This window comes from Corvus hawaiiensis, chromosome 14 (genome assembly GCF_020740725.1).
Source record: "Corvus hawaiiensis isolate bCorHaw1 chromosome 14, bCorHaw1.pri.cur, whole genome shotgun sequence".
NCBI classification, from domain to species: Eukaryota; Metazoa; Chordata; class Aves; order Passeriformes; family Corvidae; genus Corvus; species Corvus hawaiiensis.
In genome coordinates, this window is record NC_063226.1 from 3364873 (window position 1) to 3391123 (window position 26251).

The window sequence follows — 26251 nt, forward strand, 5'->3', positions numbered from 1 at the left end:
AGCTTCTCAAAAAGTTCTTGTATGATATTTCCCCTGGCAAGCTATTGTCAAAAATCGGTGTACAAATTAATTGTCTGCTGTAATATTTCATCTGGAGGGACTGTCAGGGAGCTCAATCTCAAGAATTTCTCAGTATCTTGCTGAATTAAGCCCATTTTGCTTTGCCACCTGGATGGCTTAATAAAGTCCCAGGTTGCCATTTCCTTCCCTCATCAGCTTTCCATCTGCTTCTTCCTCTCATCTGAAAACCATCTCTTCATTCCACACCCAGGTTTTCTCCTTGTGCTAGTGGTTGCTTTTTGGTTTAACCTTTTAAATCCTAGATGCATTCAACTATGTAAACAAGGCAATTATTTGGCTAAAAGGACAAAAAAAAGGAATATTTTTGTGTTTTGTTTTTTTTGTTTACTACAGAGCCCAGCATGATCCATTTAGTAATTCCTGTCAGGCAGAGAAGTTTATTGCAGAATATTACAGTATTGTCTAAAACTCAAAACCTTTGCTATGGCAAAACTTTTAAAACTCCATAACTGAACTTGTTGACCTCATTTCATTAGGTTGGAAATCAATCTGTTAATCTTGAAACACCAGGGTTTAGTTTTTTAATATTTATTGGTTGATTTGGGGCAGATTAAGATACCAGAAAACAAAGAAGTGTGTTGAACTCCAGATTATAAAGGATGAAATCTGACAACACATCCTGACATAACTTCAGATGCATAAAAAAATCATTGATACCATAAAGGCAAACAGGAATCTCAGCTGTGTGCCTGCCTGCATGAAGTATTTCCTTTTTATGAAACCCCCACACTTTTAATAATGAACTCTGTGTCTGTTCTTTAGAAATACATAACTCTGAAAAGAAAGTGTTCCTCTCTGTCACTTCCCAAGGAATAATAGGTACATTCATGCTGGACATCATCTTATAACCACAGCAAGACTAAAAGGTTTAAATTAGCCCTGTCATGCCTGGTCCTTTAGGACCCAAATACCATGGTGTAATATTGAAAGAAAGATGTTCTTTAGCAGGTGCATGATTTTCCTTAGTCAGTGGACCGTTGACTTTCTCTCTATAAGTTCAATTTTTTTTCAGAGATCTTTAAAGCCCTGAACACATTAAAGGTCTCAGTAGAGAACACCCCAATGTCTATTAAATTTAACAATAACAAGTCCCCAGATGAAAGCAATTAAGCTGCAAGGATTTGCAGACAGTTCCTGTGGATGCCTTTTCCTTGTTTCAGAGAGAAAGCACTCAGGCAGCAAAGTAAAAATGAAAGGAAAATAAAACCACAAGGTTTGCTCTAAACATCCCACATCCTACGAAGCCCCCTGGCTGTGGTGTAGCCACTGGGGCTGTACCCAGCTGAAGCTTCATAAATCTGCTCGGGGCACTCCAGTGCTCCTTGGTCTCACCTGACAAAATATTTGCCAGCTGAGAGTTTGATGATGCATTCCTTGCTTACTCAGGTCTCTGGAAATGGCATTCGTGTGTGCATTGAGATGTGTGTGGCACATGTAGGAATGTATAGATTATCTACCCTTGAAGTTTGCTGGGATCTGTAGGCACAAGAGAAACGAAAAAATCAGAGGTACTGCCAAAAAAGTGCTGTCAGGCTGAGATTTTTCCAGACCTCTACATTTTTCAAAGTTTTTCAGTGAGATAACTGGCTCACTGCTCGGAGTATTTTTCAAAGTTTGGTTCATCTTGCTTGCTCATGGTTCTTTTAAAAATAAAAATCCAGTTCATGAAAAAATAATTTTCATAATTATTATTTTATATGAGCTAACATAGCTTTATGGTTATGCATATGTAATGGAAAGTGGTTATTCTTGACTCTTGTTAGAGAGCTAGAATTAATTTCCCCACTCTCACCGTTTCTATAGTAACTTCAGTGGAAATTGCCTATTTGAATATTTTTACTCTGAAATAACTAGAATTTTCAATGTAACTCAGTTTCTTCTAGAGTGGTGCATGTTAGAAGAAGGAATACACATCAGAGAGCAACACTTCCCCCGAGTTCTATATTGATGTAACAACAGCATTTTCCACTTGTATCCTGCCTCTGGAGTATTTTACTGAGGTAAAGTTCCACAGGTACAGCCAAAGGTGTGGCTGGAGAGAGGACAAGGGAAAGTCACTCAGACCTTTTCTTTACTTTGAAAGAAAACCTCTCAGGTTTGTATCAGAACGAGCCAAGTGAATTCAGTGGCTTGAGGTGGCACTCTTGGGAAGACAGCAGTGTCAAGGACCCTTGTCTTTCTGTCATCTTGCTGATTTATATGGAAGTCATACACATTACACAATATTTAGAGTTTTATTTTGAGGTAGATGAAGAGAAGACAAAGACATCTCTGACCCACTGCTCTTTTTCTCAGAGAAAATAGAATATATAGGATTTTTAAAAATTATTATTTTTTAAATATTATTTTATTTTATATATCATCATACATGGGACATATCTCAGCAGACCTGTTGAAGAGCCATCAAGCCTTTCTCTGTAAGAGAGGAGAAAGAACTGGAGCTCCAGTTTTCATATGAAGGAAGATGTTTGTGATTCTCTGAGCTCTGGAACTCTTGGACACCAGGGGAGCTTAAATGATTCCTTTACAAAAGATTTAAATCTGAACTGAAAAGTGGATGTTCCAGTATTATCCACATAATTCACTGTTTTCTGGGGAGCCAAAGTGCAGCTAGGGAGGCTGATTCTGTCTCTTAATCCATTGAAGGTATCAGCTCTTTCTTGGAGTGTAATGGGAAATAATTGTGCTTTCCAGTTTATTTTAAAGCATTTTTCTATTTAGGTGAACTTTTTATCACCTATTCAAGTCCTTTATCAATGTAACTGTACTCTCTGGCTCCAGGTTAAGAGATAGGCAATTTCCTCTAAAATAATATGAAGTAACTTCCTGATGACATGTTTTGTTAAGTCAGTGTTTGGAAATGTGGATTGTATTTTCCTCAGATGTCAGCGGATGAAGCTTTTCTGGCTGAGTTCATTAGATGGTATAGTTGAAATGCTATTTAAGCACCAAAATCCCAGAGATAAAATGATGATGTTTTTAGTAATAAGGAGGATGGAAAGGAATTCAAAAAGGCAGCTGTTCTCATACATTACAAAGAATCAATATTTAAATCAAAGCAGATGATCTGAGTTCATTCAACTCAGAACCACATGTTAGCAGGAGTTATTTTGAGAATCAATGCTGCAAAGTAAAAATGGTGCTTGAAACCGAAAAAAGAAAATAAATCCACAGGTGCTTTTTATGATTTTATTCTTATTCAGGATTTCTCATTGTGTTGTTCTAGAAGTTTAAATTATTGTTAGAGATCCGTTTGTCTTAAAACTTCTGTCTTTAATACTATTTCGAAAGGGAGCCTAATTCTGTCACTTCAGAGTGTTGAAGAGTAAGAAGAAGAAAAGGGCCTTTGGGAGAAAAATTACGTCAACTGACATTACATTTTCAGTTTGATTTTGCTTCCTAAATTTTCTTTTAATGCCTTTTTTTTTTTTTTTTTTTAATTAGCAAATGTTTCATTAGCCATGTAGTGGATTGTTTTACTTCTGAGCATTTGTAAGAAAATCAAAGGATGTAAAAGGGGCAGAAAGTGATATTCTTCTCATCAAACTGTTCAGTAGTTAGGGTACTCAGCAAACAAGAGAATTTATCTTGGTACCTTAAATATAATAAAATCAGCCACTTGTTCTCCCTCTTTCCACAGATTTTTTTAAATCAGTAAGATTAATTCAGTGAGAGACAGCTGGTGTTTTGCTTTGTATAAAATAAAGAATGAGGCAATGAGAACTGAGGGGGGGTTGAGATTCATGTGGGAAGGTTCTGTAACCCAATTTCTGTAAGAATGTCTTGGGTTATGCAACCTGGAACCTGGGATGTGAAAAGGGTGATGGACTGAGCTCCCTCTGCCCACCTAGAAGAACTCAGTGTTTGTTAAACTCTGTAAATACTCACTCAGCTCTTTGTAACTTCCTAAATCATGAAAAATTCTGACAAACGGGGTGTGCTTGGAAAAACTACAGCACAGCAAAACAATGTTCTACACAAATTTCTTCAGGACATGCTCTTGAAACCTCATTTTCTTGAAACCTCATTTTCATCTAACATTTCATTTGGAAGAGGAAAATAAAGGAGACCTGATTAATAGTAGTGAGCAAATTATCCTTTAACCAGAACTTTTATAGAAAGAACAATATCTATAAAAAAGGACTAAATTTTTTTTTTTCAATTTTTAAATAGGTGTTATCAGGCTAGTGAAAAAGACAGTGTGAAGTTTTCATTCCCAGATGCTGAGGCCAGTTGTCACAGATCAATCCTGCGCACAGGTTGGATTTGATGATCACAGAGACCTTTTCCAATCTAATTTATCTTGTGAGTCTGTGATCAAGTCCCCTACCTGCCCAAACAGGGTGGCTTCACCTGAATGGCCTTTGAGGAGTCGTCACTGGAAAACTCCAGCTCCTGGGTTCAAGAATTATTTGGGACAATGCAAATTGGTCTATGCCAGAAGCATTCCCTGGATTATTATAACAATACACAGGACCATATTTTATTGCCTGGAAATGGTGTCATTAAGTGGGATGAATGTAGCCACAAGTACGATGTGGAAAAAATTCCACTGCCAAGGCACTGCATAAACATAACAGCCACCACTAATGAACAATTAGGTTTGTGTTTTTGATGGCTGATGATAGTAGACATTGTAAAGTGCTTTGAAACCTAATGATAATAAGCTGTGTGGAGCTGCATGATGTTAATTGAGGAAGTAAAAATGTATTAGAGATCGGCGTTGCTGTGCCTTCATCGCGAACGGCGCAGGTCCTTCTGTAGATGGCTTCCTTGTTAACTGCTTCTGCTCAGCTCCCTCAGGATACTTCATCATTCTGCTTACAAACATTGTTCCAAATGTTCTTTTTTCTAATGAATGGAACAGCTCAGAAATGAAAGCTTTGAACTGACAGTTGAATCTTCACATCACTGAGAACCTCATTATTAGTTTGCAGTAGCTTGTGTGAAATTGCATCTTGATTGCACAAGTCACAAAAGCACATTTCAAACCCTGTAAATATGAAGCTAATTCTAAATATCGACCTCAGATTTTAGAAGAACCACGGGACAAATAAGGTTTCAGAAAAGTTTTTTCAGCTATTGAGACTTCACACATGGTGATACTAAAATTAAAATGGAAATAATTCAGCTGGAATAAACGGAAGGATTTATCAATGCTCGTTGAACTATTCTTGCCCAGCATCTGTATAATTATAGAACGTGTATATAAAGAAAGGGGAGAAAAAGACAGCGACTACATACTGCTGCTCCCTCCTGTAGCCCTAATTAGAACAGATTTGCTCTTGCATCAGAACTGTGTCTGTCCCCCAAAGTCATTGGCGTGGCAATTACAGGCAAAGATCTCTGAAAACACAGATCAAGGAAAGTTGTTCCTGTGAGCAAACAAGGAGCGTTTCTGACTCAGACTCGAGCATTAACATGTAATTAACTGATACATAACACATAATCCTGACCATTCCAACGCCTTTGATCAACCATGGATAACTCAGCTGATGGCTCAGTGTGCAAATGGTTGCTGCCCTTGAAGCTGCCAATGAAACAGCTCATTTTTGGAGCCAGGGCATGCTTTGATGTGTGTTTTGCCAGTTGAACCCATGTGTCACACTTTGTTCTGGATTCCTTTCCCTTTGTTACAGAGCTGCTTTGGAGCCAGCTTTGAACATCAACAAACCAGCTGCTCATCTCTGCTTGTTCTCCTCAGCCATTATTTGTCATTTATGGAAGTTCAGGTATTTCTAAAGGGAGCAACTGTTGAGAAATTAAAAACACAGGACTGTTATTTTTGTAGCATCTTCAAAGGCTTGTTCCAGCCCTTCAGGATGCTCTGGTTGGAAATAAAGCAGTTCCTCTTGCTGGGCAGTGTTTGATACAGGGGAGCAAACATAGCTTAGCACCTCTTCTGTTTTCATGCATCACCTCCACCTCTGCATGGTCTGCACAAAGAATTCCACAGGAATGTGAGACAGGATTGATTTGTCTGAATAAAATTAACTGGTACAAATGCACACTAACTAAAAAGTTAATTTCTTTCCAGTTTAGATAAACAGAGCTACTTCCAAATCCTTTTGGTTTTTCATGCTAAATGAGCCAGGTATTGCAGTTCACATAAAAAGGCTCTTTGGGTTTTAATCTTGCATTAAGGGAAAGACTGAGATAAAAAAAAGGCTCTCTTGGGCAAAAGACAGCAGCAGAAAGATACTTGATAGGACTTGTACGTATGTAAGGCCCTTCTCCTTTTGAAACCTCTAATAGAGGTTGGAGCCCATAACATTCATCTTGTGGTCATTTAAAGAGACTCCGTTTAAGTGATAAGGGGCTTTCTGATGATCCTTTGGAAAATTAAAAATAACAGATCCAATATATAAAATTTTATTAGTACTTTTCAATTACCTTTCAATTTCCTTTCATTAATCATGCATCTCCGTGAACAAGATGATAAATTATAAGTGAGTACTCAAATATCATAATTTTAAAAGTGATTTTTAATAAGAACTCATGGCTGACATGAAATACCCTGCAGGAAAACATAAAGAGCAGTCTTGATAATTCCTCAGGTTTGTTTTCTCTAAAGTCTCATTGCTTTGCATCAATGACACACGAGCTTGACTTCTATGTCTGATTATGTTCTTGCCTTTCTGCAAGGGAACATGCACTGCATTTTCTGGGGGAATTACAGCTGAAATATAGATAATGCTTATGGTTTCTGCATAACTATTTGCTTATAGTTATAAGCTCAGTGAGTGGATCAATATTTGAAATAGGAAATACCAGCTCCATATGTTCCCCTCCTACTTAAAGCATTCAGCAGGGAATTAATTATTCCTGTTAATTGCTAGGTTTGGTAGATAATGAATGATTTGGCCAGTAGGCTTTCCCCACCAATTGTGGACTTTTGGCAATGGCAGGAGTTAAAGCAATATAAAGGAAAATATAAAATAATGATGTAATATAAAGTATTATAACAAAGACTTCAAACCACAAATCCCATAAAATTTTTCTCTGATCTTAGTTTCCTTCTCATCTGCCCTCATCTGACACACACACACATTCAGACAGTTTTAATGAGTGAGAATCTTCCAGGTTTAACTAATCCTGGTACTATGGCGTGAGAAACAAGTCTTGAGTAGAAAAAACCTAAGAGGTGGGAAGTTCAAACTGGAAGAGAAAAAGTGCATCTTGAGAGATCTGTGAAGAAGGGAATCTCTTCCCCTCCATCTCTTTTAGCTTTATTCAACCCTTGATTAAAATGCAATTGCTTTCCTAAAACCTAAAAAGTATTTTATGAATTACTAAGATGTTAATATGGCACTGAGGGATTTTTAAATGTGATTAAGCACCTCAAATTTGATCACATTTATTAGTCTTCAAAATGCCATTTTACATTAAAAAAATAAACTGAACCAAAGCACAGCTTAGACAAGTGAGCCAAATGCATCATGCATACCTAATGCAAAGTAACACACCCATTTTACCACCTACATTAAAAATAAAATACGTCAGATTCTAGAAAATAACATTGCTGTTAGTAAATAAAACAAAAATTAACCAGGTGATAGGCAGGTAAATTTAATTCTAAATTTCAGAGAAGGAATAAGGAATTTTTGCTGATTGATATCATCCTCAAAATACACCAGGCTTTATTTTTTTCACAATGTCTATATGTTTTGATAAAAATGTTCCTGATATTTGAAAGTAGTAGCTTCACTAAAGAGAGGAGCATTGACAAGTTAAAGGTAAATAGGATTCCATGTTAATTATCCAAAAAACAAAAATTAAAAAACCTGGTGGAACAGTTTTTCAGTTATGCTACACTGAAAAAAATGTCATTTTCATAGCGGTGAATAAAATAAATTGTTTATTAGGCAAGTTCAATATAGTTTAATAAGAACATTCATTTTCATTCTCCTTTATAGAAATGACCATAACTCCCTTCAAGCACAAAAGCAACAGGAAAGGCTTTAAGAAGATTCTAGGTTGGAGAGGACACAATTTGCTGTTTTCTGCAAGGGTGGTTTTTTTCAAAGGTCTTTGAAAGATATTTATTCTGTGCTCATCACTTAGAAAAGAAAAGAAAAAGCAGCCTGGAAGATTTTATAGCGGTCAAAAAAGATACAGGATTTAAATCTTAAAGCTCATTTCTGACAGCTGATCAAATGTTCTTCACGTGTCACCCAGGTATAACAAAAAGCTTTTGTTGGAACTGCTCTGTATTTGGTCAATTGCATTTGCTTCTTTTTTTCTGTTAAAATTGACACTGCCCCTTGTTTATCATCTCTTTACATTTCCGAAGTGATTTGTCCTTTGCAAATGCTTAGTTACCAACAAAAATATCCAAGTTCAGCAGTCAAGGATAATCAGGAAGAGAAAAAGGATAAAAGAATCCATTGAAAGTTGATCTGATGCCTCAGTTTTGAAAATAAAAATCACTTGGTGATGGGCACTGAGAGGGTTTGGAACGGGGATGGTAAAATTACCACATTAAACAATTAAATGACAAATATACTCAAAAGGAGTTTCCAACACCAAGTCTTCTTAGATAGGGGTGTTTTAGTGAGAAAATGCTTTAGGAGAAATAGCCTTACCTGAGCATTGTTGGACATGACTATAACACTGGACGAACAGTTATGAAAGAAACATGTAGTAGCACAAACCAGACCTGACTAGAAAAATATTTGATGAAATCAGTTTCTTTGGTTTTGGCAAAATCACACTTTGGTGAAATGTTGAACAAAGACATCTTGAGTGGAGAAAGGAAACCTGTATTTAGAGAGAAGAATGGATGTATTGAGAAGAACTGGGAAACCACAATGAGCTTGCTAAAAAATATGATTTAATGACTTGAAAACTGTTTGAATAACGTAAAATTAAGTTAAACTGCCCAGACCTGTGCTCAGCATCCCTTTGCAGTTCAACATTTTTAAAACCCAAGTCACTTAGGAAGTACCTAAACGTAAAACTCTGGACAATAACGTTTGGCCTCTTTATTTCACATTCAGCAGAAAAATGAGAGAAATCAAGGATATTGTAAGACACAAATAGTATTCATAAGGCCTTCTGAGAATTTTATTCAGTAGCAGTTAAAGAATAGCAAAGTATTATTCTTTTATTTAATTTCTAGTATATGGAGTTCATTCTTGCTGTACTTTGCCAAAGTTTGAATATAAAGACACTGCCTTCCAGAGCTGCAATAGAGACACATCAGTGGATTAACCCACTTCTCTGTTGATTTTTAGAGGTTTTTAAGAAGATTTTATTTCTTGTTCTTATGCAAAGTGGAAGAAGAAATGAATGTGTCAGGTGGCACATGCCTGAAACTGCAGCGAACTTGAAGCAATGGCTTGCAGCGCTTCTGAGGGGAATTTTTTTCCATTTGATGGGAATTATTTCGCACATTTATCAAGGGATATTAATGAGCAGTGTTTTATTATTTAGCACCTTGAGATCTTGAGGCTTTCTTAGGCAGAGCACATCTCACACACAGACTCTTTATACCTTTACCTTTTCCACGTATGCTGAACTCAAGGTACAAGCTATTCCATGGTTTTTTTGAGTCCATGAAACACCCAGATACTTGCCAGTGGGAATTTGTTACTTCAGACTGTTTGATGGGACATCTCCAGGCTATTTTTGACACAGCTCAGTAGAACTCTGCCCGGTGACACCAAGAAGCTGCAGGGAAATGATCAAATAACTGTGAGGTTACAGAGTCCCCTTGCTGCAAACTGCCAGACATCTCCCAATTGAAAGCAGGGTCTTGCTGAGCTTAATCAGTGAGGATTTTTGCAATATTCCTTGAAGAGAATATGGAGGGAGATTCTGTGGAATTCAAAACAATACTGTGGGTACCTATACTTGCATGCAGATGTCAGCATTCATGGAAAATATTTGGAATAGGCAGAAAGGCATGTGGCTCATTTTTTAATTTTTAATTTTTTTTTTTCTGATAGATGTATCTGTTCCAAATAATTGTCAAACTGTACTTTCTGGGAAAACAGAGAGAGGAGCAGGGGAAGCAGTGTCCAGGAACATTTAAACCCAGTGTATATCTTCATTAAACACATTCTATAAATCTCAGGTGCCAGCCACCACAATGCCTCGTGCAGGCTGCATTAATCTCGGTGACAGATAACACAGTGCCCTCAGCAGGAATCTAAATGCCACTTGCATTTCTCCTGCTTAACTTTTGGGTAGAGCCATGCGAAGGACCAGGGGAAGGACTGAGTTACCAGCATTTGTCTTCATGCCAGGTAGGACAAACTCACTAATTCAAATATTCTCTGACTGAAAGCCTGAAGTTTCAGGTGAGTAAGCGAAAATCTTTGATTAAAAGATGGCAGCAGTAGTAATTTAGATAATGCTTTTACCTTCTCTTTGATTGTACTATATAATCTAATAAATTCAACTAAAACAAGCTTATAATAAAATAAAGTTCTTCATTCCACAACACCTGAAGGAGTTTCTTGACCTTTTCTACCACCGGTAATTTTCCCTTTAGTTTATCCCCTAACCAATATTGATAACCCCATCATTAAATGGGGTTACCAACAAACCTCAGCAGTTATTAAGCTCTTCTAGAAAAGTGTTTGGAATGAAGATTCACATTTTGTCAAGGCCATAAGGTTCAGAGCTCTGTAAGTTTTTGGGGCTTTTTAAGGAAAATGGGAATCCCAGAATTAATCCTTAATGGGCAATAGGAATTACAACTAACTTCCCTCCTTAAAGAAGATCAATCTTTCCTTCTTACCCCATTGATTTTACTCTGGGTGCTTGGGCACTCAGTAAATAAATGGCAATCTGATGTTACTTGTTTCTTCATTAAAAGAATATAAGGCAAAACATTAAGTTATTATGGGACAAATCCAATTACACACTCCTCCCTACCCAGCTAAACACTGGTTGGTGTCAAAAAACCATAACTTTTCAGGGGCTGGCCTGAAATTGTACAAATTTGAGAGCAGGTCAAGCAATGTATGAATTTTGGTATAAGACATTAGTTATAACTAATGATTGGTAAAGCTCTTAAAATACATCTCTGTGTGGACAGCTCAGAATGGTTATGTAACTTAGTGTTTTAAAATAATAATTTAAGGAGGAAAAAATGCAAAACACTTTGCTCTGAACAGCTTTTTAGCCTGTCTGAGGAAAAAAGGCGTTTGTGCATGGCTTTTGGAAAAGGCACATGGCTGAACATTCCTTGTGCTGACGTTAAAAATGTTTGTACCAACTACTCAGTGTCTTTATTTAATCACTTTGAGCAGTTAGGAAAGATAAAAGTAGTGACAAGAAGTATTTTAATTACTCTCTGAGAAGCCTTATGAAGTAAGGCTTCCAACAGTTCTTGAGCCAAAGAGGAAGCCCTTTAATACAAAGTGCACAAAACAGTTTGAAGTCCTATTTTTTTAGACTACATTGTTCCATTCATTTCCATAAAAGGCTAAACAAATGTAATTAAAAATCTTGCAGCAGTTTAAGTAAACAAGCATTCTTCTTGGCTTCGGTTTGATTAAGTTTTCTACTAAGGAAAAATGTCCTTTCCTTGAGATCAGATCCACAGTGGAAAGGCAGAATGTGAAATTCTGAAGGTCAGCTTTGAATCGTGTGAACTTTAGCTCAAAAAGGCAGCCCCAGTTCTGCCACAGTGATTAGTATTAATTCTGCTTTTTAAAATGCATGAATCCCATGCATTAGAAGCAGAAGATCAAACAGGGAATGCTTTTGTTTTCCATGGCTGTATCCTTCAATTTTTATGGTGTCTGGACCAATAGGTCACTGTGCTTGGAACCAAGGATGAGAGGGAGGCACAAAGTGTCACCTCACAGAGTGTTTACTTGATTCTCTCATTTTATTTTCGTTCCACAGCATGGTATGTTCTTCCTGTCTGAAAATGTGTATGCATATATTTATAGGGCTATATATATATATGTAGGTTCATATGGGGTGTATAGAAATGTGAGCATATACATATATATATCTACATATGTAAAATATATAAAATATTTAGAGGGCATTGCTGTGCATTGTGCTTTAGCCAGTGGGTGGGAATCTTCTGCCTGTTTTTTCTGTCTTTGGAATATTCCTGGCCTTGTTGTGTTCTCACTGAACAGTGAGCAGGGGGCAAAATGCAGTCGTGAGGGAATGTGCTTTTTCTTTTTGTGTGTCTAGTGTTTTATTACAACACACTCCACATGAAAGCACTTAACTTGTGTAAGAGCTGCATTGTTAAGTTAGGCTTATAAAATAGGAATTCTCTTTGGTTCCAGATTGATGTCTTGTTGGAAGAGCAGAAGGATGGTGGGCACTGTGTTGACTCTGGTTCAGATCCTCAGAAACACCCTGGGCTATGGCCAGAGCTGCTCTGAACTGTGAACCACGGAAGCATTTCCACAAATATTTAGGAACTTCCACTTCTTTTTTATGTCTCTTAGATGTTCCTCGCCTCCGTTTCCTCAGAATCTTCCAGCATTCAATGCCAGACCTTAGTTCTGAATTTTTTTACACAAATTAGCCCTGTCAAATGTCTTTAGGGGAGGCAATGAAGGTTTCCCCATAAAATACAAATTTCAATTTTCCGTCCTCCTGTAATTCTCTGTCACTCCTGGTATGAGCCTCTTTGGTAACACACGAAGGGTTGATGAACCTTGTTTTACATTATGTCCTGTCTGGGGAAAATTAAGTTCTAAACAATGAAGGCGTTATAAATTACATGTAATAAAATGTTCAGGACTTGGAAAAGTCTGATTGGGACAAGATGGACATATTTGAATACACACACAGAGAGTGTCTGTTCATATATGTGTGTATCTATATATATATATATGTATGCACACACAGAATAGTCCAAGAATCATGGAAAATATCAACAACAAGAAATCCTGAATTTTTTCCTGGTAGTTTGGTGGTTTACAAACAGATGTTCTCCACTGAAGGAAGCACATGGGGCTGTCAAGTGATTCTTCCTGACTACCAACATTCCCCATGTCTTGCTTAGATTCACCAGCAAGACACTGGACTGGCTGGTGGTGCTTCATACGGTGTGAAAGATAAATAGAACCGACTGCTCCCTCCATATGCTTGGGATTTGACTTCAAGAAATCCCTCAAGTACAAACAGAATTTCTGTAGGACAGAGAAGCAGCATAAATCTGAAAGAGCACATTTAAAAAATAGAATACTCTGTCCCCTGAAATGTTTTCTGTGAATAAATGACTTATTTTTTCAGGCAGGTGTTGAGATGCCTTTTGCCAGAGCCTGAAAGCAGACGTGAGTTGTATGACCTCTGGCTGAAGCTGATTCATTAATATCTTTATCTGCTCATATCCAGGTCTAATCTGGGACTGGGACAGATGTAGGAGGAAGGCAGCAGAATCCATTGTTCCACGTGATTCTTTCCTTAGTCATTGGAAGGAGATTTAATTCTATTTAATTACTGGCAAGCCCAGATGCATCAGAAAAGAGTTTCTTCAAACCCATGTTCTTTTTTATTAATTTGTACTCAATTGATCTATTTCCCATAATATTTTCTGTGCCACAGTGTAATACCACATAAATGTAATAAATGTAATATCACAGTGTAATATCACATAAAATGCAACATACTTGACTGCCCAGTTGCTGCAGAACTGGAGTTTGTTAAGAACGATAAAAGTAAGATAAGAAAAAAAAAAATTGATATTTCAGTGAGCACTTTAATTGCAATGGATCATTTACTAAATCAAAGAATGGTGAATAAATTGATTATGTTTCTAAAAGTCCACTTTTTAAGGAAAATGTCCTTTGAACAGGAAAATGATAAAGTTCAAGCACAAAAACACCTTTGGCGTCAATAAACCACACCTGGAATGTTCACCAGCAAAGGGAATTCAAAACCTTCTTGTTACAATTTGTGCATGTAAAACTTTGGTTTATTAGTGTTTCAAAAGCTTAACTGTAGACTACCAGGGAAATATTTGTTTATTTTTTTTAAAGTTGTTTTCTTTTTTTTAAACAGACTTCTTAATCTGTCACGGTGATTTCTCTTCCATGGACTTATTCAGTTATTTTTATTACAATGTAGCTTTGGAAAGGTTTGTGCCAACTGTAGAACTGAAACACTTTGCCTCAGACATTCTCACCAACTTTCATAAATGTTAATTTTCTTCTCTGATCTTTCAGTGTGTGAAATAAAGCAAATGTTTTTTCCTCGCCTTTATTCTTTTTATTTTCTTCTAAAGGGGAGGGATCATAGATTATTAATGAAGCCAAAGAGAAGCAGACCCTTTAAACCTTTGTTTCCTGTTTGATCTTCTAACATATATCACAACAATTTTCAATCACCCACTGATTGTAATTCTTCTGAAAGTTTCAGTGTAACCCAAAAATCAATATTAACAGATGTTGTTTGCTTAAGTCTGAAAATGTTCCAGAAAAATGCTTGTCAAATGCATCCCATCTATGGTTTCATAAAGTTTCAGATTCTCACAATCAATATCAGCAGATGTTCACTACTTTTATTTTATTTTTTCCCAAGGCATTGCAGAAGTGCTTCTTCCAGCATAATTTTGAAGGAAAATCGAAAGCACGGGGTCTATGGCAGCTTTCAGTGCTGCCAAAAGAACGTCAGCTCCTGGAGAAACAGCCTTGTCTTCATCTATTGTCATTGGAGACCAATAATTAAACAGGAAAACCTGGTTTTAATTAGCACACAATGAATGATTGAGTAAATCAATCCATAACATGTTTTCCACACGTTAAATTCTATCTTATGGCTGGATTAGCATTTCTTTCTCTAGGGAGGCTATTAATGCAGAGTGAAAATATTACAGAGAGAGCTAAGAGCCTCCCTTCTGTGGGTTTTGGACATTGTGTGGGTTCGGGTTTGTTTTACTTCCATGCAATCCATAATTTTGCCATATTGCAAGGCCTCTGCTTGCAAGAGAGTGTTAAGAGAGTCCTGACTGCATGAAACAAAGTTATTGTACAAAGGAAACCAGCCCCAAACCATCCTATTGGGCAGTTTGGAGGCAAGAGTGAGCTGGCTTATCCCTCTTCTAGAATGTAAATCACATAATGGGTGAAAATTTGAAGCTGGGCTATGGAGAGAAGGAAGTGCAATCTGGTGAGGTTTGGGATTTGCTTAGTGGGGTTGTTTTCTGGTCAAAATAAAGTAGATCTTTCTTAAATCATTATCTAAATGAGGATGTGCTTCTCTGTGGATATGCATAACAATTTCTGACTGCAATGAGCCAACTTCCTAAGAACAACATCTACTGCAATTTTGAAAAAGTGATCAGCGCTAATTATGAAATACATTTGATGTGGTCTATCAGAATATTTAACTATGCCTTATTCTCAATATTATGCTAAAATGAAAACTGGGTTGTTTTTTAATAATTAGGAAGATAATAATACTCAGATAAAATGCAGCAAGATAAAGGCTGGAGACAGATCTGCTTTGCTATGGTTGGGTATCTCAGGTCGATACGTTTTCTAAAGTACCAAAATGATGCCATTTCTAGCACTTGCTCGGTGGAATTATACAACTTCTCCAAGCTGATTACAGGTTCTAGTACATCATGGATATAAAAACGTGGAGCTTTTTGGGTTTTTTTTCTTTGTGAATTTAAACCAGTGGTGTGTTTATGCCATACAGCTGGGATTATTCTGTGTGAGCTCTGAGCTGAGAGAAAACTGCAAGTGTGTTAGCACAGCAGCAAGTCTGCACAAATAAAGCTGCCTCTCAGCAGGGTTTATTAATGTAGGCACCACATCATGCCACTGCAGTCACAGAGGCTTCTTTTCAGGCTCAGAGCATGCTTACATCTGCCTGCAATACTCTGCATTAACATATGCCAGGAGCCTTTGCCCTGAGCTGGATTTATTGGAACAAAATTGTGGCAGTTACGAGGCCTGTTTGTTATATTCAGATTTAGCACTCATCAAGAAGGAGCCAGCATTCAGAAATTAAGTGGGTTTTTGTTGGGTTTTTTGTGGATGAGGTGTAATAACAAACTATTTTTACAGCTGGAACTTTTTCTTTGGACCTATATATATACATATATTTATATTTATATATTTATATATCTATATATTTATATATCTATATATCTGTATATAAATATATTTTTATATTTATATATCTGTGGCAGCTGCAGGGCGATTGCAGGCCCTAGTATATGATGCAGCTCATTTTCACTGCTTCTGGTAGGATAGAATAAAAAGAAAAAAAATAAAAACCCTTTTTATGTTTCTGCACTATACCTCAGCTTGAGTAGTAGATTGTTGATTCTAAAATTTCAGTATTTCCAGCACACTAATCAGTAATATTTTTTTTCCCTCATAGATATAGTTAATTTCCATTTTGAACAGTGAAATGTTTTGCATGTACAAACTCATAAGTAGTAAGAATAGTAGAATAAGGTGTAGAGAAGTGTATTGAAGAGGGCTGATAGTCTTTAGAAACATTTTGGTTTTTTATTTTAAAAAACTCCCAACAATCATTCTGGCCAATTCCTTGCAGAAAACTTTCATTTCTGAAGCAAAATGGAGCCATAAAACCTCCATTTTGGTCCAGTTGATCTTAGTTTAATTGCTGCAGATCTAGAAAATAATAACTTGCATCTCCAGAACTTCTCTGCCCCTTCACTGAATATGGGGAAAGCTCCAAATCCACATAAGCAAGCCTTCCTACCCTGTGCCATCATAACTCTCTGCCATGCCAGTAAAAGAAATGAATTTGGAACCTTCAATACTTTCATGAACTTTTGCAGGTGCATCTGTGGCCAAGCTCAGGAGCTTTCATTATATCCTTACCCAAATATTAAAATAAGTATTTTTTTAAACCCTGAAATTTGTGAAAGCAGATGGTTTTACGAGGTAGCACCTTTGAGCAGTCAGTCCATATTAAACATTTAGTAAACAAGAAACGTTCTCTATTTATTATTAAAACAGGTGTTGGCACCCAGGAGAACTTGGAGCAGACTGGCAATCCTGGATGGAGATGATTCCCTTCTGTTTTCAGCCAGGACCTCACACCTGATGTTCAATCGTTTCAGCTGAGGGGTGAGTGCAGTGCCTGTGACTGTAGTAGCAGAGAGGGTGGGAGGTTATTGAGAAGAGCATTTAAAGCACAGGCCTGGCTGTTAAACAGCAGGAGCACCAGGATTAGCTGTGTGTATGGAGAACCTGAGAGCTGCCTTTTATTTTTCTAAGTTTAGAAAAATACATTTATTAAGACTCTGCTGCCTAACAGCAACATAAATTGATTAATTGTCCAGAAATTCGAGCCCTTATTACAGTTCTCACAGTCACCTCTGTCATCTCTGTCTGCTTTTCAACCACTCTTCCATTCCCAGGATAAATAGGTATAATTCCTACTGCCAGCTGCCAGGGACTACTGTATTTGCCAATAAATGGGTATCAGGAATAGCTGAATGCAGAGTTGTTTGAATTGAGAAGAGAAAGTTTAAAATTAGCAGATATGATGAATGCTAACATATCATAAGTAATTTATATCCAGATTCATCAAGGACACAGCTGCTGGAGTGTGTGACACGAGAGGGAAAGTCAAGGAATGTTTACTTGGTGGAATGAAATATAGCAGGAATTTGCAGATTACATTAACTGAAATAATGTTGCATGAATACTTCTTTTTAGGGATAGTGAAATAATCAGGAAGAAAAGGAATAAATATTTCACAGATAAACCCTCCCTGTGACAAGTAGTGAAAAGATGATTTTCTTTAAAACTGTGTTGCAAAGCAGAGGAAAAGTTTTATTTAAGGCCAGCTTTGTTTAGAGAATTGATGTATTAGGACTTTAAATCCAGTCAAGTTATAATGTATAAAAAGCAAATTTAGTATTTTGAAGAATTTCTATAAAAATTATTTTTCTTGTTTTCACAATCAGCTGAAATAATCAGATAGGAGTGCAGACAGCAGAAAAAATTACATCTGTGACACTTCCGTTTTTCCTCCAAAATATGAAAGCTGCTGTCATATTTTGAATTGCACAGATTTTTAATAGTGTCTTGTAGACTAAGGAATGACTTGGAGGGGTAAGAGGAAGATGTTTTATAATGACAAGTCTATCTTTAGTTTAAAGAAAGAGTAAATTTCAGAGGACAAAGAAGAAACCTTGTGAGGCTTTGTAATATAAGATAGTTATGGAGCCTCTCAAATCCATGGGCACCTGCCTGGGAGTGTTAATGGCAACATTTATTCTGCCTTGGGAGAATTCTTCTAGGCATGGAAGAGAGGCCGGAAGGAGTTTTGTGACTGACAGTCTTGGCCTCCACTCAGTGGTGAGCTACAAAGTCCCAGACTTCATTTAAGGGAAGAATTTTACTTTGCATGTGTATTTGACAATCTATTGAATTAATTAACATTAGAACTATAAACAATTCTATGATCTCGCTAAGGAGTTTGCCCTCGAAATGGAAGAGGTTGAAAGAAAAATATGTTTAGGATTAAACAGTCAGAAATGGATTTTGGAAAAACATGATGAGTTCTTGGATGAAATTATTGGTTTGAGAGCTTCATTAGTGTAGAAACAAAGTACCCAAAGGCAGTTTTGGAATCGAGGGCCGTGCTGACTCTAGAACTTGTATAACTGGAATTATCTATTATGTCCATTTCCTATTGATTGACATTTGGCTGATGATGAAAATTGTTTTCAGTAGTGGACGTTTTGATGGTGGTGTATGAGGAAGATCTGTGCAATTCCTGCTAAGGAGGGTTTAATCCTGAGAGCAGGCAAGGAAAGTTTTGTAGGCTATGAAATTCCAGAGGTACAGCACATAAATGGTACAGCCTTGCTGTATCCCCTAAGAGCAGGGTCCTGCATTCTGAGGGAAGGTCAGCTTGTCAAGATGGGCTGATGTGCCTTGCATTGAAAGAGTTGAAGAAGTAAAAAAAATTTGGAGAATTCTGGAAGTGAGAAAAGGCAGATTTCCAAATAGCAGCAGAGAAAAAATAATTAATAATAGTCTAAGGAATTCAGGCTGCTGCTTATTATTCTTCAATTAACTAGATGTCATATTAGGGAGAAGGGTAGATCTTTGAAAAGGTACTAAACAAGTAAAAATAAGTTGCAATCTCATTTTCTTTTCATGTGGTTACTGCTGAACAACTCAACTCACAGGGCAGCTGCTGGGCAAAATAAGGAGTCCTTTTATCAAAGACCTTTTCCAACAGGCAAATGATAGAAAACTATTGATCCATAAAGTTTTATTGCTCTTCCAGATACTCATTTGAAATCTTCTTCGTGTACATTTAGTATTTTATTTGATTGATTTAGGCAGAAAAGTTGTTTTTATTCAAATTGTGCCCTTAGAAAGGGGAAATAGAAGTTCAAAACAGCTTCGTGAAATCAGCCTCTACTCTGTCTGTGACTCTATTTTTGCTTCTTTAGAGGAGGATTCTTGATCTTCTATACTGAAAAGACTTTTCAGATACCCTGTCAGAATTCAGTGTTCTTTTCCTGTCTTTTCCCCCCAGGACATCGTTCCTCCTCGAGGTTTGTACATATGTTCAGATGGGGGGATATTTTCAGCATGATGCCACAGCTGTGTTGCTCACAGTTGCTCTGAAGCACAGTTTGCTGAGGTTGTCAGCTTCAAATCATTCATTTCAACTCTCTATTCATCTCTGCCACAGGTCTCAAAATGAGCTCTATAGAGATTTTTAAAATTTTTTTGGCTGTCTAATAGGAATGATAAAAATATGCACATGGTGGAGAGTGACCACGTATTTTAAGTGTGATTCATTGCAGACTCTTGTCCAAAAAGACTTCTCACTTGAACCAGCATCTCCTTTACTCTCAGCTGCTGCAGCTGAAACTGTGTGGAGGGAGGATGTAAATTCAAGGCAAGCTTCTTATTTAGCATTTCTGCCTTGCCAAATGCATCAGAGACAGGAAATCACTCAGCTTGCCAAAATTTATCATACTGTGTCTCCAAAAGTGAAAACAGGTTTTTCATATAGCAAAGCAAATGCTGTGTTTTGCCACAGATAATATTTTGAAAGTTGGTACAAGGTATCTTTGTAGCACAGATATATTTTTCTTTCCAAACTGATTGCAGACTTCAAAGTACTGAGCTTTTTGAGATCCTCTTAAAACTAATTAATCAACTTTGCAAACTGTGTGTCTTCCTTTCAAGTAGAACCTACAATCCCTCTACCTTGGGGAATAATTTTCTTGTTTTCCTGGCATTTCCCAAATCTAATCGTTGTACCTCTAAATAGGAGATTTGTTATTACAAAATGTGATTAATTAGATAACGTTATTTCTTTATCAGGTGAGAAATCACCACAGGATTGATGATAAGCTTATGAAATCAGCAATGACTGTATAAGGCAAAATGCAATTACTTCTCAATTAAAAATCCATTTGACATATTTGAGAGATTAATAAAAAAATTGGATTTGTTTCTAACAAAAATGATTGGATTTTTAAAAAAGATGAATTGTATTTGATACACCATCTGAATCTAAAGCATAGACCAAAGAAAAATCATAAACTTAGTCAGCTAGAGGTAGCAGAGGTTTAATTTTTTAAACATGATCTCTAAAAGGGCTGAATTTTAAGTCAATATGTCACCTGGATGCTGCTATATTCATTAATTTTCCACTTAATCACATTTAAACTCTTTGTTTGGAATAAGGTATTGCATTCTTACTCCTATAATCTCAAAAAAATGCCTGAAATGCAAATAATCTTTGCTACTGTCTCTACTTCTGGGACATCTGTATGTATGGATAGAGGTCTGGGTAGTAAAAAATGGTATTCAGCTTAAAAATGCAGGCATGAAAGTGTTATCTAGTAAATAGTATGTTCATTCCGGAAATTAGGAGTTTTTAAGATGTGGGAAATCAGCTCTTTGCCCTCCTGAGCAGCTGTAAAACAATCTCACCGAAGCCCAATGTCGAAGCAAGCTGGCAGCTTGGACATTAGAGCTCTTAAAAGATATCCACAAACAGATTTGATCCCACCATCAGGATGAACAGTAATGCCAAGATCCCCTCACCTTCCTCAAACATATTCCTCCTTTCACCTGAAGTTCCTGCACGGGGATTTCCAGGGATATAAACACTCCCAAATCCCACTGACATCCCTCATGCTCTTGTGACACTGAAGTGTCAAAATAGGGTCAGACTGGGCCCGTTTTCACTTGCAAAATTGAACAATGCATTTGATCTGTCATTTAAGACCCAAGGGACTCCTAAAATAAATTGATATTGGCCCGTGCTGCAAACAGCTGCAGGAAACAAACACCTCGCTGTAGAACCAGTGCTTAAACCTGAACATATTTCCATCACATTTAGCAGAGTCAAACCTTCCTTGCTTCCGTGCTGTGGCCTTTCCAGGGACAGCTTATTCCTACAGCAAGATGAATTTCTTGACTTGTGAAGAGCCTGGAAAACTCTGATGAACGTTGTGATCTCGCGGCCAAATGAGGATGTGTTTTGCACAGGAAACTCGTTCTGATTTCAGTCTTATTAATGCAAGTTCCAGGGAGCGAGGGCAGCATCTGAAACTGTCGGCTTTCCAATCAAAGAAAAACTTCCATGGCACTCACACATTATCTGGAGAGCCATATGGATGCTTCCCTGGCAATCCTCCAGTTATCAAGCATCTGATCTCTCACTTTCTGTGTCTTCTTTTGAAAGCTGTACAGTAAAGGCCCACTGATTTTCCTTTCCCATCCTCAGAGATCAAGCAGGCTTTAAAACAAGAAAAGACATGATTTCATTATTTTGGATTCATAAACTCAGAGTCAGAGAATAGCTTCTCCCAGGCTTCAGCTTTAAAGGATGGCAAAAGGACTTTAATCATAATGTAGAAATCATAGTATGTGGGGAGAAAAATAAATTAGCTGGAAGCATTTCATCCTAAATTTTAATCTTAATTAATCTTACAAATACTGTACAACAGAAATGCAGTGATATTTGTTTCCAGTGATTTCTCTAGGGCGTGTACTATGTGGAGTTATTGAATTTCTTTGGTTAAATATTTTATTAGAGTAAAAATGAAGATATGAGCAGACAAAAACTATTAAGAACTTTTTATCATCTTCTTTAAACTATCCTAGATGAAGAGATTTTTGCTCTTGTGAGAATCCAAATAGCCTCATGCTTTTAAGCAATATAATTTTAAAAGGGTTGAAAACCTAAATAAGGAAAATCTTTGTTTTAGGGCAGGTATTTACTACTCTATTATATTAATAGAGTAGTAAATAATATTGAGTACAACTTCAGTGATTTGACCCCGATCCAGACTGGCTGATGTGGGTATGTGTATCCCTTTTTCTGTGCCAGTTGCTGTAATAACAATAGTCTTTCATTTTCTGTCTTTGGGCACTATTAAATAATTTATCTAATGAGTTTCAAATACAGTGGATCAGTGGAACCATCCCTAATTAAAAGTTGAAACAGGGTTCTTTTCAACGTTTTAACTCCTAATGCAAGTTTAGGAATCCTGACTGAGTAGCATCTGGTCTTCATTCCTAAATCCTAAATTCTTCTTCAAACGGAGAAAATTTGCATGTCTCTGAATATTTCTTTCTTCAAGTGTTCAGACTTTCCCACAGGGACCTGCTTGTGGTTTGCATCTGTTCTTAAATTCTTACATTCCTTCCCTTTCTTCCATCAAAGGTGGGTGACAAGAATCCTACAGGAGTGAAGTGGGAATGATGTGTGCATCAGCATGGAAGGAGAATATCTCCAATAATTAGAATAAGGAGGTTTAACTTTTTTGGCAAAAGGGAATTTTTATTTAAATTTTAAAATGTATTGGCTGACCTTGAGATTAAAAAAAAAAAAAGCTACTTCAGTCATACAGCTGCCAGCATCTGACATCAGAAAGTATTTTGGTTCACTTGAGGGTTTTATATAGAAAGAGAGCTACACACTTTCCCTGTCTGACCACAGTTAATATTCCTATTGCTCATAGCATGCCCAGTGCTATGTCATATTTCTTCCCTCTATTGTACAATGAGTGTTTGAATTTGATCCTGCATTCCACTTGGAAGTTATTTGTCTGGAAATGACAGAAAGCCTGGGACTCAGATTGCTGCTGCAGTTTTTGTTGGCTGTTTGATAAATGGCAACGTGTGTGAGTGTTCTGGGATTTTGTTTCATTTCAGTTTACTAAAGGCCTAATACAAAACCTGTGGAGGCAACAGAAAAGCTTTTGTCTTTGCATTGGGCCCGAAAGAATTGCCAATATCTGCTGAAAAACCATGTTGTACTTTACAAATGAAAAGATCAGTCACGATTCCTAACAGAGTGCAGTAACACCTCGATTAAAATAACTTGGTATGTTCTATTATTAAAAATGAGATTTTTCCTTTTGAAAATTCATAAGGAAATACTGACTAAAACCTTTTCTTAGTATGAACTAATATTTTTTTTTTGAAAGTCTTAATGGTCAGAAGCTCTGGATCTTTGCTCCTCCAGCCTCAGCAAATGAATACCTCAAGGGACAGAAATTTCATATACTTCTTTTCCCCAGGGTTATCCATTGTGCTGACTGCATGGCTGTCTCTCTAAACCATCCTATCAATTGCTCAAGTGTGAATGCTTTGTAATATGTTTTATATCTGGAAGGTTGAAGTTTTCTTCTCCTGCTGGGAGTCTCATATTTTGATTAGACAGTCTGAGCTCCTTTCTTTTTTTTTTTTGTTTTTTTCTTTTTTTGCCTCCTAGGAATTCCTAAAAAATTATCTTGTTGTACAAATAGTTTGGCAACTGAAACTTTGTAGCTTTGTGTAGAATTTACTATCCTCAGTAAAACAGCAGAAATACCCTTCAATTCTAATTACCTCCCACACCAGTAATAACAAGCTACAAGTTCTTTGTTGTTGTAGTAAATATCTTCCTCAAATATGTATTTTAAACTAATATCTCCTCAAAGGCTTTCGTCTTCTAAATATGGTAACTTATTTATATTACATGTGCACTGTTATGCTGTTTAAACCTCTTATTGAGCAGCACCAACCTAAGACTTGAGAAAATTGCCTGTAATTTGGAGGTCCTGCATCATAATTGCACAAAAGCAGATCTGGGAAATCTGGTTTGTTCTGATTTATATATAACAGAATGAGGGCTCTTGGTCTGCCTGAGGACACAGTTCTTCAGGTGCAGTGCAAGGAGCAATGAGAACATGAAATAAGGAAACACCAGACTTAGACTTTTCCGACTAGCAGGACCTACCTTATTTACACTTGTTGCTTAGGTAGGGGTCAGAGTTTGGCAAGGATTTACTCACACTCAAATGCTTTATAGCTGTAATCTCAGAAGCTACAAAAGCTGTCATTTCTAGTTCCTGGCTACGTTTGTAGTGCCTCAGAAGCAGCCAGGCAAGGTCATGCCCGGGAAGTCCTGGGACAGTTATCAGAGACAATGTGGAGCCAAGCCGGTTCCTGAGCTGGAAATGGTTGGGGGCCAAGAGTGCCTGGAAGGGAAGGGCTGTGTGTGCTTGGCCTGGCTCCCCCTCATCACAGGACATCCCTTTGTGGCTGCTCATGGAGAAAGGAGAATGATCTCAGGGAACTTTGGCTCTGCCTCAGTCAGAGGTTTTTGCTTTTGTTTATCTGTGTGATAATGGGAAGAAGAAGGAAGGTAGGAATGGCCATAATGTTTAATTCACTTTCTGGACTTGTTTACCTCTTGGATTGGAGTGACCTCGGGGCCTTATCTGTGGACATTCATTAAGAACTCTCCACAAGTGCCTGTCTGCCCAGAGTGCTCAATACCTGCTCAGAGAGATGAGCAGAGGAGCAAGGAGGTCCCAGTCCCTGGAGCCAAGCAGCCTTGCCCGGGTGCTCCTGTGGTGCTGACTGAGAGGAGAGGAGAGGCCGTGTCACAGCACTGGAGATGTTTTTCCTGCCCCAGCAATGACCCAGGTCGTGATTGCAAAGCTAAAATTTGTGCATGGAGTGCAGACTTGGGAATAAAGCTGCTCTGATAAAGGGTTCAATAATGAAACAGGGCAAACCCCTCCCTTAAACTCCCTCTTTTGATATTGTCAATTACAGATCAGACTGAAATGTGGGGCTGTTTAAGGACTGTAAATACTCTGGGTCACCTATTGACAAAAGGAAAATTATTTGTGACTTTATGGAAAAAAGGGTGTTGTGACTTTCACTGACTCTTCTTCCACTTACCACCCCAAAATCAGTTTAAATTAACATAATCATCCACCAGCAGTGCTTCTCTTTCAGTGCTTTGTCTGGCAGTTACCAGTTCTATGTATTTCAGAATAAATATACTCTATAGCACTTATGGGAATCTTTTGTGATCAGTGACTGATGGGTCACATCTTTTTGCAGAAGTTTCTATCAATTTACACCTTTGTAATTCATTCCATTCTGATTGTTTTCTATCCAGTTTCAACACACACGTACTTTTATTTCTAGCCCACATGGCAATTAGTTCCACAGGAAAAATGAAAAAAAAAATATTGTTTTATATTTAAATCAGTCTTATTAATGTTTTCTTAGCCTTGCAATCAGAAAAAACCCCAGAAGTACCTGAATTGCCTTTTTAGTATCTTTTTTTTTTCTTTATTTCCATGACACTGATCTGTTCCACACCATAGGTATTACGGATAGCATCCTCTCTGCTTTTCACTTGCTTGGTGGTTTTTGTTTTTTTTTTGGTAGTACTTGTACTTTTCAAATGGTGAAAAATGTAGAATTAGATGTGAGACATAAGAAAGTTGAAGCGACAGCCAAATGTCTCCTTTCACTGGTGTGATTGAGAGCAGAAAGACACAATTCCTGAAACACAAATAAGCTTTTTAGTTTGCTTTCATGAAGAAAACAGATGTTAATTTTAGCAAAGAGAACTACTAGTTTCATATTTAGTACTGGAGAAAATATTGTGGTTTTTAAGGACAGTACCATTTGTAAAGAATGATAATGCGCATTCTGGAGAGATTAAATCCACTCATTTATAACTTCTGCCGCATTAAAGGAGCTGAATATAAATTGATTGGATTAAGCAAATATAATGTTACATTCTTTTCAAGTATGTTATGTATATGTAATTAAAACCAGATTTTATACATTTACAGTGTTTGCAAAATATATATTTGATTTAAATACTTTTTGCATTCAGAATGGTGCATATGCTGTAAAGAATATCTCGAGGGGAAAAAATCTGAGTGCTGAGACTGAGTGAATATATATTT

General features: G+C 37.1%; 1 long non-coding RNA gene across 1 annotated transcript in view; it reads left to right on the plus strand.

Moving 5' to 3' along the window:
- Positions 1 to 26251, plus strand: part of LOC125333379 — a 47525-nt gene that overhangs the window by 2803 nt on the left and 18471 nt on the right. Inside the window, exon 2 of the long non-coding RNA XR_007206835.1 lies at positions 17010 to 17120. This is a non-coding gene — a long non-coding RNA (uncharacterized LOC125333379). The remainder of the gene's footprint in view (positions 1 to 17009; positions 17121 to 26251) is intronic.